The 15,767-nt window shown below is 30.9% G+C and overlaps 1 protein-coding gene across 1 annotated transcript in view; it reads left to right on the top strand.

Annotated features, from left to right (window-relative positions):
• LOC114325462 (TWiK family of potassium channels protein 18) overlaps nt 1–15,767 on the top strand; it is a 962,626-nt gene that overhangs the window by 934,843 nt on the left and 12,016 nt on the right. The window lies entirely within an intron of this gene.

Raw genomic sequence — 15,767 nt, 5'->3', positions numbered from 1 at the left:
TTCACGCACGCATTTCGATTCCGAAAGTTGCACTTTCCTGCAAGGCGTGCGAGAAAGTGAATTTTCCCGCACGGCGTGCGGGAAAGTAAAATACCTTGTAATATGGCATTATAATATATTATAATACATGCAATAAACTAATATTAAGATATTATTGACTAATTTATTTCAAATTTATCTTATTGTGTTTATGTTTAAATGAAATTAGAGCGATTATTTCATTCATAGGAGATTCTGACCAATAGAAAGCTACAGAAATCTGAAATAAATCGATAATTTTTGATAATCTCCCGTCGTTAAGTATATTACGTCAGATGCCCTTCGTTGCTACGAAAACATATATTTAGTGACATTAATGACAATTAATGTTTTAAAAATTATAAAAGTGATGACTTTCAATCGTCAAATATTTATAAAAACTGTGTGTTTAATGGTACTTACATAAATAAATTACAATAAAATTTTGGTTTTGAACAGTTTTATTCATGAAATAATCGCAACATATTGCACTCGACCTCTGAAATTAATATAGAATTTTTGCTCTCGTGGCATTTTGACATAATTTCACTCGCCTTCGGCTCGTGAAATTAAAACTGTCAAAGTGTCACTCGGGAAAAATTCAATTATTTCAGAGCTCTTGTGCAATTACTACTGATTATTTCATTCATAGGAGATTCTGACCAATAGAAAGCTACAGAAATCTAAATTAAACCGATAACTTTTTTGATAATTGCTCGTCTTCAAGCATATTACGTCAGATGCCCTTCGTTGCCACGAAAAAATATATTCAGTGACATTAATGACAAATGTTTTAAAAATTCTAAAAGTGATGACTTTCAACCGTCAAATACATATTTATAACAACTGTGTATTTAATTGTACTAATTTGTACTTACATAACTAAATTACAATAAAATTTTGGTTTTGAAAAGTTTTATTCATGAAATAATCGCAACAAATTGCACTCGATCTCTAAAATTAGTAATATAGAATTTTAGAGCTCTTGTACAATTACTACTGATAATTCGATGAAATAAAACTATTTTGACATAATATTTAAAAGTCAGATCAATAGAAAATTACAATGGTTTTGAATCGTCGTCATAGAAACCAATATCGTCGTCGTGATAACCCATTATTGAAAGTTTGGTTTTGACAACCTTGTCAAAGAATTAATTTTTGTATTTTCACTTCTAAATAAAAATTGATACAACTAAATTTTTTGTGGCTTTTTCCAAACGTGCGGCCTTAGAAAAAATATTGTTCCTAACTCATGCGGAAAGTGTCTTCTCCGCACTGGACTGCTGGCCCGAACTCCGCTATCGCGTCGTTCGGGTCAACAGCAGTCTCGTGCGTGAAAGTATCACTTTCCGCACTAGTTAGGAAATAGTATATTGTGCAACAAGTGCAGAAAGTTACTAATTTATCACGAGTTTACGAGTGAGAAATTACCGTTCTGCACGTGTTACAAACTATACTTTTTCTACAACCACAGTTTTTGCTAAAAATAAAAATCACAAATTCCAAGCGAAGATTTATTATAATAATTAATTATAAATTTTAAACTGTATTTAATTAATACTAATCAAATTAAATTCCTTATAGCTAAACAAATTACACAGAAATAAGTTAAAATATTAATGAACTGCCTTAATTTGTTTGAATTTAAACCATTTTAAATAATGATTACAAAATAATAGAGAGATTTTGCACCTCTTAAAATAACCGCTGATTTTGGCTCCGCTGTTGTTAACTTTATTAAGCATAACGATTACGGCAACGTTAAAAAGCAAAGTTTTTGCAGCCTGTCAAGTAGGTTTTTCGTGTCATCGTTATCGTTATTTAAACATAACCTCACTTCACAACGTTATTGTAATTTTAAGCATATACTTGAACAGTTTTTGATATTTTAATTTATAGGTAATCAAAATTAGAATCTATGTAAATGTAATTTTACTGATTTTTTACATTCTCGCAAAAAAGCAATTTAACCATTACTATAACGATAACGATAAGCACTACTTTAAACCTTCGTAAATTACGGAATCCCTTGTGTTTATAACGATAACGGATCACATATTCGCTACTGCGCAGACGTAGTATAACGATAACCATAACGGAATAGGGCTTTTCATCGATTGTCATTTGTTTCGAGCTTCTGTCATGTGTCACATAATATTAATATATCTACGTCATACGTCTTTGGTTTGTATTATTGTATATACCAATAACGTATGTCGTAGATATATTAATATTATGTGACACATGACAGAAGCTCGAAACAAATGACTGCGAATGAAAAGCCCTATTGCAAAATAAAAGGTGCAAAATCTCTCTAATGTCACATTTAACGTTATATTTAGGCAGTCACGGATTTGCACCAAACCTACTTCATCCGACGTATCTTGTTAAGGTTGCTATATATGTATTGGTTAATTGATAATTATAAAATGTTTATTAAAAACAAAATTGTAAAATAAAACAGTTGTAACATTCATAATTTAATTTCTATTCTATAGTTAAATATAATAATTGCCTTATAGGTTAAATATTTGTTTAAACTTTAACCACGGATGTAAACAGAATATGACTTTACTCAGAATGAGGTAGTCAACTTATACTGTGAGAAAATATCAAGTTTGCTAGTATAAAAGTGTACAGAAAAGTGCATTTTGTATAGTGGTTGTAGAAAAAATTGCATTTTGAATATTGGTTGTAGAAGAATAACTATTTTTAATTATTACAATAGAGGTTTTGAGTTATACAGTGCACACGACTTATAAGTTTTCGACAGGAACACTTATTATTAAAAAATATTATTTATTTTGAAAAATACAAAGTATGTACATAAATATAGGTATAATTATGAACATTAAGAGCAATGTTTCTTCCACTAAGTTTATGAAGAGAATGAATGTATAAATTGAACAAAACTTAATTATTGAAAAAAAAAACCAGCAATTACGAAAATGCAAATTAATTAATACCATAGTTCAATAAATCATAATGCAAAATCAGCACACTATAGGTCTTTGCACATATACAGAGGCGGCGTCCATAACTCGCATAAAGTATGGAAACATAAAGATAATACTATGTGACAATCCGTAAGATAAAATGTTGTGTATATTAGACAAGAATGAAAAACCGTTAAACGCCGTAAAAATGAGTGGGGCATACAATATTCCAGCTATAAAAGAGCTGATATGAATATTACGTGGCGCGAAAATGTATTTTCATTTTGATGGAAAATAAAATTCTAGTTTTATTTTAAAAGATGTTTCCATCATATTTGCTAAATTTGAAGTAAAACGCGCCACAAAGTAGGTAACTTTGATAGAGTTTGTATTTTGAAGCTCTTTTGTGGCGCGTTTTACTTCAAATTTGGCAAATATTATGGAAACATCTTTTAAAATAAAACTAGAATTTTATTAGTTTTTCTACCTTCCACGTGATCAAAAAAAAAAGAATGTGTGTGTACTTTGTACGCACTTAAGAAGATATTCTTCTATTATATAATGGGTAATTTAAACGAAGTAAATATACTTAACAGGTTATTTGTATTTTATTTAAAAATCAAACTAACTTTCTTATCTACCACTTTCAAAATTTTTTTATTAAAACAACCAAAAATAAAAAAAATATTAATCGCTCAGGATTTGAACCCGCGTCATTCCAATCTCAGAGCTAACGCATTACCAACTACTCCAGCGAGGTCCTTGTAATTGACATGTAAGTTTCGGTTATAATTAAACAACACGGCGACATAATTATAGTGTAAAAATGTTATGCTTACATAATATTTTATTATTTTACTACAGAGAAACACAAATCCAAAAACACAAGAATTATAATAAATAATACATTTCCTAAAAACACTAATATATTCTTTTAATGACATTTGCTCGGTTATAGATACATATATACCTACCTTGAAAGATTAGCAATGAACTACATACTGTCTGTGTACATACTGTCTGCGCAGGCGCGCAGATTTATGTACAATTTTACCCTCAATCGAATCGCGCCTAAAGAAGAATATCTTCAAAAATTACTTGTGAATATGAAGGAAAAGCGCTCTAGGTAAGCTGTAGTGTGAAAAAGACCGTATAGTCGATAGGTATTTGCGTCCTCGTTCACAGCGATTCCATTTGCTCGAGCAAAATCACGTGACCTGACTATACCCATGTTATTGTGACTTAAAATGTTGGAGTAATTATTAGGGGAGTGTAATTAAAACGAAAATATGCATTGTTTCGGAAAAATTCAAACATGCTTATATTTTTATAAAACTTTTTTTGTTAGTTTATATACATGTTAAAGTAAAAAGTTCTACTCGCAGATTTGGCAACAAATTGTTTATTAATTGTTGATCATTTTACTTTGATCAAATATGTTTCTGTTTTGTTTTTGATTATGCTGAATCTGAATATGGCATTGTAATTTGAAAATTCTTATACAGAAGCTGTTATACAGTGTGTCTGCGTAGCAAGGAACCACATTGAAACCTTTTGTATTATCAATTTTACGAAAAAAAATTATTCTTAATAAAATGTTCTGGATAGTCAATAATCTCAAACTCAACCATCAGATATCAAATTTTATCAATTTTATACGAGTTATGTCAAAAATATGAATTTCGTTAAAGAGTAAAGTACCTTTATATTCCAGAATATCAAAAAAATGCTATTATGAAAAGTTGTTTGAAATTAAAAACTATGTCTAAATATACAATTACATCATTCTGATCAAAAAAAAAATTTTTTTAATTTTTTTTCAAATTACGGTTTTAATTTTATTAAAATTATGATAGGTAACTATTTTATTATCAATTTTACGAAAAAAAGAAAAAAATGTATTCTTCATGAAATGCTCTCCCTGGTCTAAAATCTAAGATACAACCATCAGATATCAAACTTTTTTAATTTTATACGAGGTATGTAAAAAATATAAATTTTTCTTAAGAGTTAAGTGCCTTTATTATTTATAATATTTTAATAAGAAGGATTTAATTGAACATTAAAACAATTTTTTTAATTTCAAACAACTTTTCTTAATAACAATTCTCGATATTGTGAAATGTAAAGGTACTTCACTCTTGAGTGAAATTCATATTTTTTGACATACCTCGCATAACGTTAATTAAATTTGATATTTGATGATTGCATCTTAGATTATATACGATGCAGAGTATTTTATAAAGAATGACTTTTTTTCGTAAAACTGATAATAAAAAAGTTATCAACAGTTTCCCAGTTACGCAGACATACTGTATTAGAGCTAAAAAAAATTTTTTGCTGATCATTTATTATTGTTGAAGCTTATTATTAAAAATGTATTTTAGGTAAGTTTTACAGAAAAAAGTTTTGATCACTTTGTAAAACATTTTTTTAGCTGGTAATTTTCGGTTTTTTATTACATTTTTGTTATCTTTCTCAATTTTCTTAAAAAGAAACAGTTTATTTCATTTCTAAAGTCAAACAATACAATGCATTTGAAATATTAGGTCCTAAGCTTTAGAAAAGCACTTATAAAACTGTAATAGTTTTACACACTTGAGTAATACCGTCATAAAATGGTGGTAACTCTATAAAACTACGAAGATTTCAAAAAATATAAATTTTTCTTAAGAGTTAAGTGCCTTTATTGTTCATAATATTTTAATAAGAAGGATTTAATTGAACATTAAAACAATTTTTTTAATTTCAAACAATTTTTCTTAATAACAATTCTCGATATTGTGAAATGTAAAGGTACTCTTGAGTGAAATTCATATTTTTTGACATACCTCGCATAACGTTAATTAAATTTGATATTTGATGATTGCATCTTAGATTATTTACGATGCAGAGTATTTTATAAAGAATGACTTTTTTTCGTAAAACTGATAATAAAAAAGTTATCAACAGTTTCCCAGTTACGCAGACATACTGTATTAGAGCTAAAAAAAATTTTTTGCTGATCATTTATTATTGTTGAAGCTTATTATTAAAATGTATTTTAGGTAAGTTTTACAGAAAAAAGTTTTGATCACTTTGTAAAACATTTTTTTAGCTGGTAATTTTCGGTTTTTTATTACATTTTTGTTATCTTTCTCAATTTTCTTAAAAAGAAACAGTTTATTTCAATTCTAAAGTCAAACAATACAATGCATTTGAAATATTACGTCCTAAGCTTTATAAAAGCACTTATAAAACTGTAATAGTTGTACACACTTGAGTAATAGCGTCATAAAATGGTGGTAACTCTATAAAACTACGAAGATTTCAAAAATTATATTTTTTGAGACGTGCGTCATATTATTTGAATTAAATTTTTTTTAATAAAACTTCATTTAGTAAGATGCTTGAAAGGTAAGTTGTACAAAATTGAGAGTTTTATAAGGAAAATTGTATTAGTTACACATTTTTAAATCATTTTTAAACAAAATTCACGTAAGGCTTACTTTCTACCCACACCGTACTTATGCCCATACATTTTATTTCTTTCTATTATAACCATAAGATAGCTAAATCATTATTCTTTCATGTTCAATTTGTAAATTTCATTTGATCTATTAGTTAAAGAATTATATTAAAATAACTCAACCGTGCACTTCGCCGTACGTTAGTTTACAGTGCGACAATGTTTGTGAGAAGGGTGACTTAAGCATTATAAAAATAAAAAATTATAGAAGATACAGATTTAATTTTAGAAAATTCTTTGTAAAAGGTTTTTTTTGTAAAATTTTCTGAATTTTTCAGTGGTCAAGTCAGTATTTTTCTGGAGATTATATTTCGGAGTTATTTAAAAAAACATCTAATTTCATAGGTACTTCATTTGTTTAATAAAAAATCAAGCACCCACTTCTCGAACAGAACTTTTTGATATGTTGTTTATTAAACATTTCTTAATGAAATTACAAAAAGTTCTATCTTGATTAATTTTTTCAGAGGTGAAAATATATATGCACTCACCTATTTTATATATTTTAAATTTCTCAGATATCTTTTCATTAATTATTAAAAGAAAAGTTAATAAGTACAACCAAATAAACTTTGCAAATATGATATAAAAAAGGAAATTTATTATTATAAATATATACCTAATTAGGTATAAAACTATAAAAATATAAATTGATTTAATTCTGTGCCCGAACCTTGTACTTCTTCCTAAGACTCTTCATCTGAGCTAAACTTATTTTCTTCTTCTTTTTTGTCGGACTCCCTTCGAGACTCGGATTTCTTCTATATGATTTATAAATATATATAATATAGCACATATCATGTGCTTACTGAATTAATTAAATCTTCTTCTTCGTGTGCCTCATCCTTTCAGGACAATGGCGATCATCACAGCCCGTTTTATTATGTCTGCAACGGTTTTAAAGAGTACTATTTTTGATTTTACACTCCACTGCTTTAAACTTTTTAATCAGGAGATGCATCGTCTCCCCTGTTTTTTTTCTTCCACTTTTCCTTGTATAACTAATCGCATCCAGTAATGTTTTTTTAATTCTTAGTATGTGATTAAAGTAGATCATTTTTCATTTCTTCAAAGTGTTGAGTATTTCTTTTTCTGTTTTCATATTTCTTAATGTTTACGTGTTTGTTACGTGTTGTGTCCATGATACTTTTTATATTCTTCGGTAACACCACATCTCAAAAATGGCAAGTCTTTTCAGCTGCGTCCGTGATTGTCCAGGCTTCGACTCCGTATAAAAGGACAGAAAATACGTAACAATTCAGATAAGTAATTATTGATTAATGTTTTTAATTTATTAAACAAGTATAAATAATTAAAGATCTTATAGGAGAATCCGGGTCTCGAGGGGAGTCAGACGGAGAAAAAGAAGAAAATGAATATTATAGCTCAGATGAAGAGTTTGAAGAAGTACAAGATTCAGACACCGAATTAATTTATTTTATATTTTATATTTTTATATGTAGGTACATATATATTCATAGTATTAAATTTACCTTTTTCTATTAGTCCAGAAAGTCACTGCGCATCCGCTAGGAAAAATATTCTAATTCGGATTTTTTGCACAATCTTACTCAAAAAGAACTCCTTTTAACAAATTTGCATGTTGCCAGGACCAAAAGGTGGTCAAAAATTTTTTAAACGCTTTTTTTTTGTTTTTATCTTAAAATTATTTTTTTTTACATGGGAAAAAGTTTTTTTAGGCTTTTTGGATCATTCCAAACAGAAAAGGTCTTTAGTGACTTTTCTCTAAAAATGATAGTTTTTGACATATAAGCGATTAAAAATTGAAAAATTGCGAAATCGGCCATTTTTAACCCTCAAAAACTATGTGAAAAACTGAAAATTTGAATGTTGCCAAGGTAGTTAGATATTCTTTAAACATCGATTGATGAAATCCCGAGGAGTTTTTTGCAATACAGTATTCAAAACTCCTTTGTTTTTTAATTGCTAATCAAGTGTGCGCGACACTATTTTACACCGACAGTATGGTGCAAATGAAAGGAATAAATTCGTTATATCGTAAACCGGCGACTTTAAGAAAAAATCCCGAAACGGGTCGATTTTTATTTTTAAGTTGCGATATTGTGGCATATATGGTATACTAGTGACGTTATCCATCTGGACGTGATGACGTAATCGATGATTTTTTTAAATGAGAATAGGGGTCATGTGCTAGTTAATTTGAAAGGTTCTTCAATTCTCTATTCAGTAATATAAACATTTACATAATTAAAAAACCAATACAGAAGTAAAAACTTCGAGATGTATTCTGGTATAAAATCGTTTATTTAAAACTATAAAATGTCATCGATTGCAGAACGTTTTCGGTCTAAACAGAACATCTTCAGTGCATCCTGCCGAGTATTTTGAAACTAGCACACTGTAAATAGTGTTAACATCATCATATATGGTTTACATAATGTAATATGTTAAAATGTTATGACTACAAGTCGATGTTAATGGATAAAGTGGAACACATGCTAAAAGGGTGCCATGGTTCCCTGCTCGAAGATGCTAGGTACTTGCCAATTCAATGGGCACAGACCAACTGAGAAATTATGAAGTGGATATACAATTTGACAAGGGACTATTTACATAATTGATTATACAGGGTGTCCAACAAATTTTTATTAAATTAAATTATTTGACAAAAAAAGACGTAGAAGGACACCCTGTATAAATATTTATATAAATGTTTACATTACTGAATAGAGAATTGAATAACCTTTCAAATGAGCTACCACACGACCCCTATTTACGTCATCACGCCCAGACGGATGACGTCACTAGTATACCATATATGCCACAATATCACAACTTAAAAATAAAAATCGACTTGTTTCGGGATTTTTCCTTAAAGTCACCAGTTTACGAAATAACGAATTTATTCCTTTCATTTGTACCATACTGTCGGTGGAAAATAGTGTCGCGCACGCTTGATTAGCAATTAAAAAACAAAGGAGTTTTGAATATTGTATTGCAAAAAACTCTTCGGGATTTCATCAATCGATGTTCAAAGAATATTTACCTATCTTGGCAACATTCAAATTTTCAGTTTTTCACATAGTTTTTGAGGGTTAAAAATGGCCGATTTCGCAAATTTTCAATTTTTAATCGCTTATATGTCAAAAACTATCATTTTTAGAGAAAAGTCACTAAAGACCTTTTCTGTTTGAAATGATCCAAAAAACCTAAAAAAACTTTTTTCCATGCAAAAATAATAATTTTAGGAAAAAAACAAAAAAAAGGTTTAAAAAATTTTTGACCACCTTTTGGTCCTGGCAACATGCAAATTTGTTAAAAGGAGTCCTTTTTGAGTAAGATTGTGCAAAAAATCCGAATTAGAATACTTTTCCTAGCGGATCCGCAGTGGCTTTCTGGACTATATCATATTTGCAATTTATTTTATAATAGGTATGTATTATATTCTTTAATTAATAAAAAGATATCTGAGAAATCTTCTTCTTCTCTTCTTCTTTTTATATAGACATTAGTCTATCTGCTTTTCAATGTGCCTCCAAAGTTGTCATTCCATCTTTTTCGTGGTCTTCCAACTGATCGTCTTCCTATTGAGGAACCGCCTCTCGCCGTCCTTACTACCCTATTTGTTGTCATTCGGCTTATGTGGTCGTTCCATTCTACTATTCTGCTTTTCACCAGGTATTAATGTTGTCCACCTTGTATCTCCTTCGTATATCTGCACTTCTAGCTCTATCCCACAGCGTCTTACCATCGATTTTTCGCAATGTTTTCATCTCTGCTGTTTCTAGCATTCTTTTTGTCCTTTCTGTATCAGGTCGTGTTTCTGTCGCATATGTCATTATTGGACTGATGACTGTTTTGTAAATTCTGCCTTTCACTTCTTTTCCGATGTTTTTATTATTCCATATTGTTTCATTCAGGCAACCTGCGGCTCTGTTTGCTTTATTCACCTGATCTTCCACTTCTGTTTCGAGCTTTCCGTAACTGCATAGTGTTATGCCTAGATATTTAAACTCCATGATATTATTTGACCCTCCAGCTCTAATGTACACCTTATTAGATCTGCTGTTATAACCATGCATTTGTCTTTTTTGGGGAAATTAACATGTTAAATTTTCTAACAGTTATATTAAATTCGTGCAGCATAAGTTGTAAATCATCTTCACTTTGAGAGATTAGTATTGCGTCGTCTGCATACCAGATTATTTTAGGTTGTTTTTCTCCCATTTGGTATCCTTCTTTTGTTCTTACTTTTTTTATTATTTCGTCCATGATCAGGTTGAACAACAGAGGACCCAGGGAATCTCCCTGTCTTCCCTGTTCTCCCTGTCTAATTTCCATTACCAGCTTCAATTGGGTCAGTTAGTTCTTCATCTACTTTTACTTTTATTGTGTTGTTCTGGTAGATATTTTCGATCGTTTTAATTATTCCTAGAGGAACCTCTCTTGCGTACAATAAATGGATAACGTCCTTTAATTTTACCCTGTCAAATGCCTTCTTAAGGTCCACGAAACATAAGTATGCCGGTTTGTTATATTCCAACGATTTTTCTTGAATCTGCCTCATTATAAATATAGCGTCTGTGCATGATCTTCCCGACCTAATACCTTGTTGTCCTTCTGCTAATGTTATAATTTTATTCAGTTTATTTGTTATCACTTTGGTCGTTAATTTTAGTGTTGTGTTTAATAAATCAATTCCTCTGTAATCCTCCGGGTCCGATTTTGCTCCCCTTTTGAAGAGAGGTATTAGGATGCTTGATCTCCATTCTTGTGGTATTCTGTTTTGTTCTATTATTTTTTGGATTAGTTTTAATAATTGTTTGGTCAGGTCTTGTCCTCCATACTTTAGGAGTTCATTCGATATTATGTCCTCTCCTGGTGATTTTATATTTTTTAATTTCCTTAATGCTTCCGTCACCTCTGCTTCTTCAATATTTATTTCTTCGTTTGTTGTCACTTCAGGTGTTGGCGGTTCGTTATCGTTATCTTTAGCAAACAGAGATCGAAAATAGTCTGCCCAAGTTTCCTTCTGAATGTGTTTCGTTTTATTAATTCGTTCATCTCTTTTCTTTGTCCTCTGATCATTCTCCATATTTCCTTTTGTGTTCCGTAGAAGTCGTGTTCCATCTATTTTGAGAAACTCTCCCAGTGTTCTCTTTTTATTTGTCTGACTAAAGTGTTTGTTTCGTTTTTAATTCTTTTATAGTGGTTGTATGCCTGTTGTGTTTGTTGTGTTCTGTATTGTAAAAAGGCTTTCTTCTTTTCTTCACATTTTATCTTCACTTCCTCTCGAAACCATGGGGTTTTCTTTTTTGATATATTGGTATTCGTTACTTTCCTTTCTCCAAGTGATTCTGTTGCTGCGTTAATTATGTTACTTTTGAGTTTTTCCCAGCTTTCCTCGATGTTTTCTTTTTCTAGTATTTCGTTATCAACAGTCTTCTCTGATATTCTTTTTCTATATAAGTACTCCGTGGATTCCGTACTTAGTCCTTGAGAAATCTAAAATATATAATAATTACTCCAACATTTTAAGGCACAACAGCGTAAGTATCGTCAGGTCACGTGATTTTGCTGAAATCGGTGCGAAAATTAACGCAAACAGCTTTCGACAATACGCTCTTTCCCATACTACAGCTTACCTAAAGCGCTTTCATTTACATGCACGCGTCATTTCTTTGACCGTTGAGATCACCTGTCACGTAGGGAATCTGAGAAACAAAAAAAACCTGTCCTTTTAGAATATTTTTTAACATTAAAAAATACCCTTTCAAAATAACAGTTCAGTCTTTCAACCAAAATAACAATTGCACCCCACTGTTCAGAAAGTACATACCTATAAATGTACATTCACTTATTTTCTATACTGGTTAATAGTATGTATAGATTTATATGCAATCCCCTGAAGTTCGGATGCACCCTCTGAAAATAATCCTGGGGCGCCCACGCAAGCATTTTGCAGAGTTAAAATCTGGCCTATTTATTTTCTTTATATTTGAATATTTAAATTTACTTTAAAGTCACGTCAATGATATTTTTTGTAATAACAATTTTTACCCTTTTTTAAATTGGGGGGGGGGATTTTTGGCGAAAATAACCGCTACCCTCCAGCCAGACGGGCATTTTTGTATTAGACTATCATGGAAGATTTACCTGAAAATTTTTCAGATTGCGTAAAATACCTACTCAAAAATGTCTCACAGCTCTCGGACCATACAGTTGAGTCCAGGAATCTTTACCCGTGCGTCATCAATTATTAAGGCATACGAAATAAGTCGAAAATTTACTAAACGCAACAGCAAGTGACAGTAAGTAGCTAATGCTCCTATCATGGGCTAAAATTTGAGTTATCAAATATGTGTTTTATCTCGCCAAGTATTAACGACGCACGGGTAAAGATTCCTGGACTCAACTATATATGGTGCAGTAGTGTCATTTAGTACTATTGGTGTTTTATTTATTTTTTTGTTGGTAAAATCTACATGTACTGATATAAGAGAACTGATATAACTGCACTAAGAAATCCAGAAATCAGAGAAAATATCAAAGAAAGAATTAACGAACGTCTAAACACCGTACAGATTGAGGGGGAATACATTGAAGAAAATATCAACAAAAATTGGAAAAAAATAAAGGCTGACTTGTATCTATAATAAAAGTATCTACGCAAACCCAAAGAAAAGAAAAAAGATTGGATGACAGACGAAATACTAAACTTAATGAACAAAGGAAGAGCATATAAGGAAAAAAATAAATCGTTATACCAGCAAACACAAAACGAAATACGGCGACAAATTCGCATAGCAAAAGAAAATTGGTTAAAAGAAAAATGTGGTGAAATAGAAATGCTACAACATTAACATGACAGCTTTAATGTACAGAGGAAAATAAAAGAATTAACTAGGAAACCAGAATACAAACAAAATATACTAGTTGATTAAATTGACAAGGGAGACATAGTATTGGATACAGAAAACAAATTGTTGGTACGGACAAACTATATAGAACAGCTGTTTAACGACAACCGAGGCACAATAGATAACGAATATTTCGTTGAAGAGACTGGACCAGAAATAACAGAGAGTGAAGTAAAACACACCATTAAAGAACTGAAAACTGGAAAAGCTGTAGGACCAGACGAAATACCGACAGAAATATTGCAACTTATAGCCGACTGCAGTATACATGTAATTGTCGAATTATTTAATATCATATACAGAACAGGTATATTACCTAAAGAATGGCTTCTATCAACATTCGTGACTATACCGAAAAAGAGAAACGCCAGACAATGCTGCGAACACCGTACCATCAGTATAATGTGCCACATACTCAAAGTATTTCTAAAGATTATTCATCGTAGAATATACAAAAAGTTAGAACAAGACATTGGACAAACTCAGTTCGGATTTAGAAATGCTCAAGGAACGAGAGAAGCATTATTTGCAGTAAATGTGCTAATACAGAGATGTTTAGATGTAAACCAGGACATCTATGTCTGCTTCCTAGATTATAACAAGGCATTCGATTATTCGATACGGTGAAATATAATCCGTTAATAAAACTACTGAGAACAAAGAACATCGACACACGGGATATAAGAATAATAAATAATCTGTATTATGAACAAGAAGCTGTCATAAGAATAAATAATTTAAACACCAATAAAATAAAAATCAAAAGAGGGGTTAGACAGGGCTGTGTCTTGTTGCCATCACTGTTTAATGCATACTCAGAAGAAATATTCAAAAAAGCATTAGAAGATGAAGTAGCAGGCATAAAAATAGATGGCCTACCCATATGTGAAATTAGATACGCCGATGACACAATACTAATAGCAGAAACTATTACAGATCGACAAAGAATTTTAAATAAGGTTGTTGCAACAAGTGAAGAATTTGGTCTGTCACTAAACATAAAGAAAACGAAATTCATGGTTATATCAATGAAAAATATTAGAAACATCAATCTACACGTAAATAATAAGACGATAGAACGAGTTCAGAATTATAACTATTTAGGGACGAACATTAGTGAAACAAACGATTATACCAAAGAAATCCGAATTAGAATAGAAAAGGCTAGAAGTGCATTCACTAATAATATGAAACAAATATTGTGTTGTAGAGACCTCAGCCTAGATCTTAGAAAGCGAGTACTAAAATGGTATGTATTTTCTGTTCTTTTGTATGGTGTGGAGACATGGACTCTCAATAAACAATGCCTCAATAGATTGGAAGAATTTGAGATGTGGACGTATCGAAAAATGCTGAGAATCTCCTAGACAGACAGAATAACCAATGTGGAAGTACTAAGGGGAATACAGAACAGCAGGGAGATACTGGATTCCATCAAAATAAGAAAACTTCAATACGTGGGTCATATAACACGTGATGACAGACATGAACTCCTAAAAGTAATTATGCAGGGAAAGATTCAAGGAAGGCGCAGCATACGTAGGAGAAAAATGTCCTGGCTGAGAAATCTCAGAGAGTGGTTTGGATGCAGCTCAACTAAATTCTTTCGGGCTGTAGTGTCGAAAGTGAGAATAGCGATGATGATTGCCAACCTTCGTCGCGGAGATGGTACGTAAAGAAGAAGACTGATTTAGTTTAAACACTACCTTGGGTACTCCAGCACCAATTGTTCTCAATTCGGAGTAACAGTCTTAATATTTTATCCCAAACAATCTTTCACTAATATACCTACGATTTTAGTAATTGGCTATGTTCTTTAGGTTAAATTAAATTCAGTTTGTATTCTAGCCCATTATGTCAGACTTTATCAAAAACCTGGGCAACATCCAGAAAAACTGCTGAACATACTTTTTTCCTCTAGTGCTTTTTTTATTTGATCGGTGATTTTGTGGATCTGGTCTAGTGTTACGTGATTAATTCTAAACCCAAATTGATGTAGACGGATAATACATTTTTGTTCTATTATAGGGTTTATGTCTTTTTAATAAGAGTTTTTCAAACAATTTTGAAATCACTGGCAACAACGATATTGGCCGATATGGTGTTTCCTTTACCTGTCCTCCTTTCCTTAAAAAATCTGGCTTGTTCAGGAGCTATTTGTTTGGCGATAAATTGATCTGACGTTTTGAAAAAGTTTCGGTTTAATGACTCTTATTGTAATCAAAATGTTCTGTATATACAAAACCATTTTAAAATATGCCTTAATTATTTAGTCCACACCTTCCAACAAATTTAGATACAAGGTTCTACGCGATCTACCGCGATGCGGTCTACCGCGAGGATACTACTAAAGTGTACATAATAAGCCAATTTGGTGGCTTATTTCCAACTAAAATTGTA

The sequence above is a fragment of the Diabrotica virgifera genome, chromosome 7 (assembly GCF_917563875.1).
Source record: "Diabrotica virgifera virgifera chromosome 7, PGI_DIABVI_V3a".
Taxonomy (NCBI): domain Eukaryota; kingdom Metazoa; phylum Arthropoda; class Insecta; order Coleoptera; family Chrysomelidae; genus Diabrotica; species Diabrotica virgifera.
The sequence above is the reverse complement of the archived record's forward strand: the minus strand, read 5'-3'. Positions and strand labels throughout refer to the sequence as shown.